A 5360-nucleotide genomic window follows, 5' to 3' on the forward strand; every position below is an offset into this window, starting at 1 on the left:
GAGACAGGGTTTCTCTGTGTAGCCCTGGCTATCCTAGAACTCACTCTTTAGACCAGGCTGGCTTCAAACTCAGCAATCTGTCTGCCTCTGCTTCCCAAGTGCTGGGATTAAAGTTGTGTGCCACCACCGCCTGGCTTACTCTCTTCTTTCAGATGGTCCCTGGGTGTACCTTCCTCAGTCCTGGGCATTTTGTGGTACACTGAAGCATTTTTCTGGATGGGTCTCAGATAATGTTTTGAAGCTCCTGCATTTTGATAAAACAAACAAACAAACAAACAAACAAAAACAAAAACAAAAAACCCAAAACCCAAAACAAAAAAAAACCCCAACTTTGGTAGTCTATCCATGACCTCCTCTTTCTGTTTTTCCCCTAATGTCTTTTGATGTGGTCAATAGAAACAGTAAGCTTTATATTGAGACTTGACTCTTAGAACTTACGAGGCAGGGAGGAGGGAGGGAGAGAGACAGAGAGACTGAGAGAAAGGGAGAGGGGGAGAGGCAGAGGGATAGGAGAGAGGGAGACAGAAGCAGAGGTAGTGACACACTGAAGAGAGAGAAGGGAACAGGGGCACAGGGGAGAGAAGGAGTGGAGAGGGGGAGAAGGGGAGGGAGAGGCACAGGGAGGTGAATGGGGAATGCCTGGGCATGCTTTGTAGCATGGCTTTAGTAAGCAACTAAGGTCTCTATAATTGAAATTACTTGCTCCAAGGACAGCAACTCAGCAGCTACCTGACTAGCTTCTTCTTTTATCACCTTGGTGACATCTTGTACTATTTAGGACAAAGGAAGCTTTTGGGAAAGGGCTACTGATAACAGAGACACAGGGCAAGCTAGCATAGAAACAGGAGAGAGGAGAGTGAAGGAGTCCCACTCCACCTTATTTCTTTACTTCTGGCTTTGAAGGTTTCAGACTGTTCACAACAGACCCTTGTAGGATGCCTGAAGGCTGTGCCACTCAGTGCCAGCCCCATAGCTATCACTGGACCACTGGGGATATGACTGTGGCTTGGGACATGAGCCCGCTTGTTCGCTTACTCACAGTGAAAAGAGTTTTGAAATGAGTTCTGAATAGACAGCATTTTCTTTGTGCGATTGGTAAATAACACAGAGCAAAGTTAGCAAGTTGCAGGCTTCTGCATTCTGACTCTATGCAACCTTTTTGTGGGGAGAAGGGCAGGATGTTTCTCACAGAATGTGACCTCACAGGAATACTAGAGGTAAGGAGCAAAAAACCTGAAATAACAAATAACAAATGTGTTTTCTAAGTAAAGCTGCAAGAGGAGAAACGGCTTCTGGCATTATCCTACACAGAAGCCCACACCTCTTAGCACTGTACAAGGCGCCAGTCTTTGTGGTTCGTCTTCATTTAGTCCTGATTTGAAAAAAAATGAATGGACTTTCTTATTATAATTTAACATTTTTCTCTTTTAGACAGTAATGAGATATCTGAATGGATTGGCTTGGAGAAACCCTAAGAGAAATAGCGTAAGAACATTTGGAATGTATCAAAAAAAAGATAATTCTCTGCATACCTGTAAACATCTACCAGGTACAGGTAAGGACAAATATTATCAAAGGTAGATAGTAGTTCTTTGGTTACATCTCACACCAGCTTGGCCTTTGGTAGAAAACCAACCGGACTGAGGTGGGTGGGACTGTTGAGTAGGGAGCTGGGAGGACTCAACTGTTGTTTCGCCTCTGTTTTGCAAGCATGGCTATGGTAGCCTTGCATCACGTACGACCACTGGTAGTCACTGGGAGCCATTGTTACTAATGCCATGTAAGAGGAGAGGACATGTTATCTGTGTGCAGGGACATCGTGAAGGTCATCAGATTTTACAAACCCTCTGTAAAGTGTCAGGATGTTTATATTACAAATGCTGCCTGCGCAGTATGGATTTGTGCTGAGACTGACTCATTTCTATTTAGAATTTTCTTTTAGAAAAATCACTTTTTTAATGGTGCTCATATGAGAAATACATCTGTTGCTTACATATAATAAGAATCAATATGAAGATAAGTTGAATACTTGAGTGGTTTGTTTGTCGCTATAAGAGACCCGTAGCATATGTATGCTGTATGTCTCTTTACTGGAACACAGGCGCCAAACTATGGTTTTCTTTCCTTGAGAAATACAATTTGGTCTTAATGTCAAGCTTACTTGGGTTTCTAAAACATGAACATAGCTTTAGAACTTTCAAATGGGTATGTTGCCAGATATTCAGGGGAACAAAGATTGCATTGGCCATCCTGTAGTACTTAAGACTCTGAATGTGCTCCTTTATGCAAGGCTTAGTAAACACTTTAATTTGTTAAATGATCACAGCAACCTGTGAGTATAGAATACCAGCACTGTAACAAGATTTCTTCTTCTGTGGTGTGGGTTGAAACGAAGCTGCTGGTTCTTAGGACTGTGTCATGTCTGAGTCTCGGGACAGATGAAGCTAGTCAGCTCTAAGCAGAAGAGAATGGCGAACAAGGTTATTCCCACAGCAGGTGTTTCTACAGAAAAGAACTTCAGATTTCTGACTACACACAAGCTAGAGTCTTTCTCTTTCTGATTGATTCATATAAATTGCTGTCAGTTTAACTGGCATGGTCCCTCAGATCAACTCAGATGAATAATGCAGGAAGAAGTGATTTTCCTGTAACCCTCATTCATACTACTAGGAGAAGAATGGAGCCTGTCCTATAAAATTAAACCCACCTTAAGTAAATTCACAACAACATACTGACTTGCTTACTGATTTGTATAAAGCCAAGCTCCTTAGACAACACATCATCTTTAGTTTGTAACTGTGGAAGACTTCTGAAAAGAGCAGCATCTCAAAAGTGAAATAAAACTAAAATCAAAGCTCTCAAACTAAAAAAGCTTTATGCTAATTCTTTACATTTTAAAAACTGAAGTGCAGTCCTCCATATTTCCACATTTATGTAGGAGAAGTAGGCAGGGCAGCCCTTGAATACTATCGGTGATGAAATGGGGTAGAGATGTGGGAGGGTAGAGGATTTTCCATAAAATATCTATAGGAGGATAACAGCAGGGGGCAGCTCAGAGCAATAAAACTCTAAAAAGTTTCCAACCAGTTATCAGAAAACCAAAACAAACCAGCCAACGAACCATTCATCCAAACAAACAAACAAAACTGAGGTAAATATCTGCTTAAAGTCTGTCCTTTCAGAGGGTGCGCTTTCTTGCAACTGTAGATTTCTAAAGTAATAAAACACCAAGATGATGGTCCCTCAGTGGCTATTTCACTTTGCAAATTTTGAGGTGCAGGGACATACTGCATTTCCTGAAGCCCCTGGGTATTTACATTTTGATCTATCTTCTCTTCTACTGTGTATTAAGCCTAGGATCTTGTGAATGCTGTACTCTGCTATAGAGCTGCATCCATGAGCTGTTGTTTCTACTTTCTTTTTAGTTTATTCTGTTACAAAAGTCTAAATGAACTCTAATACCAGTAAAGTATGTAAATTCTCATAATGTAGCTTTTTTAGGGTTACTTTTCTGAAGAAAAATAATAAAATCAAATTTATGGCAGAATCTCTTCCCAGAATATATGTTGGGGCAAAATGTAGATTAGGAAATTTTTCCTATCACAGGCATATTTCCTCAATAGAGCATGACAGCTTATTGTCCTATGTAAAATATTTTTCTCCTCAGAATTGCTACAGAGAACATTTGTTGTTATTCTCTATCAAGACACATTTAACACTCAACATTGGGACATAACGTTTGTATTGGAAATCTGGTAGAAATCACACTCGATATACTATACACCAGTCTACCACTCTAGACTGCAACCACATCACAAAGACACAGGGGAAAGTTCTATGTGAAGACTTTGTTTTGTTGTAAGGTTGTCACAAACTCTTGGGTTTTGTGCATAAATGTTTAGGAAATTGAAATGCCTTTATGCTGAACGTTGAAAGTTGGCATTTAGGGTTATCATTCTTTTAGGCTAATTAAGAGATTATGCAGTCTTTTTCTCCTTTCAAAAGTTTAGTTCTGATAACATAACACATTGAGAGTGCTTCCTTTCACACAATTTGCTTGCTTGGTTTTAGCTTCTATATTACTTTGGCCCATATTGACTTAAGATATTTGACATATCAAATATTGTTGCTTTCAAAGGTTTCTCAGGCAACTGTAACAATTCATCTGGCTTCCATCAAAAGTGCCCTTGAACTTGCCTCTCATTTTCCTTGTATATTATAACATGTGCTAAAGGAAAAATACCAGAGACTTGATGTACTAGGTTACTATGCATCATTTGGTGAAGAGAAGGATGGATTTCATGAGTATAGGTTGACAAGTCTTCGGCTTCCTATCTCCCTCTTTGTTGAGAAAGTTGGAGAAAAAGGCTCCATCGTCCTAGTTGGGTTGGATTCTTATAGTTCCTAGGCTGGCTCTTGAGTATTGAGCCTCCAATTTGTGCCCTTGGTCACTACAGTGCTACATTTAGATTAACTTGATGTGCTAGTCACTGTTTTATTGCTGTGAAGAAACACCATGACCAAGGCAACTCTTCTAAAGGAGAACATTTAATTGTACCTGGTTTAGACTTTCATGAGTGTTAGCATCCAGAACCTGCCTGCGGCAGATATGTGGGCGGGTCCACAGGCCTGTCACCAGGGCAACGGCCACCATATTCCCAGAATCCATTGGGTTCAGCTCCCACCTTTACCTGGACTGTTACAACACGACATATGTATATATATGGGTACTTTCCTCCATCTTTCTCTCTCTTTTCTTCTCTCTCTCCCCTCTCTCTTCCTGCGCTGCTACCCCCCTTCCCCCTTCCAATTAAACCTCTTACACATGAAACTGCCTGGGCCTGGTGTCTGCAGACACTTCCTGCCGCGACTCAAAACCCATCAATGAGTTTAGTCCATTATCTCCAGGGCAGGAGGCATGTAGGCAGACACAGTGCTGGAGAAGTTTATTAGGTAACCATGAGCAGAAAGGCGGGTTTGCTGTACACATCTGGATGAGGAGAAAGGTTATTATATATAGTAGAACAAGGAAAAACATTTGGCTGATTTTGGTGGCAGGTCTCTGTGGAGGAACAGTCTAAGGCTGTAAACATTGGGTGGAAGAAGCTATAGTCAACATTTTTGTGCACACAGTGTCAACATGTACATATAGACTGAGGAAGGCTTTAGTATTCCCACAGGTCTGAAGCATTGAGGTGGTTAACATTGGCTATGGTCACATCAAACAATATACATCCATTCAGGACATTATCTTCTCTCCACATTGGGATAGAGCCCTCAGCCCCACTTTTCTTTTTTTTTTTTATTAGATATTTTCTTTATTTACATGTAAATTTCTCCTTTCCCAGTTTCTCCTCCAA

General features: G+C 40.8%; 1 protein-coding gene across 1 annotated transcript in view; it reads left to right on the forward strand.

Moving 5' to 3' along the window:
- St18 (ST18 C2H2C-type zinc finger transcription factor) overlaps positions 1-5360 on the forward strand; it is a 396007-nt gene that overhangs the window by 39832 nt on the left and 350815 nt on the right. Inside the window, exon 2 of the mRNA XM_031366775.1 lies at positions 1432-1555. The gene's annotated coding sequence lies outside the window, so the exon portion shown is untranslated. The remainder of the gene's footprint in view (positions 1-1431; positions 1556-5360) is intronic.

This window comes from Mastomys coucha, unplaced genomic scaffold (genome assembly GCF_008632895.1).
Source record: "Mastomys coucha isolate ucsf_1 unplaced genomic scaffold, UCSF_Mcou_1 pScaffold14, whole genome shotgun sequence".
In the NCBI taxonomy this organism is placed as follows: Eukaryota; Metazoa; Chordata; class Mammalia; order Rodentia; family Muridae; genus Mastomys; species Mastomys coucha.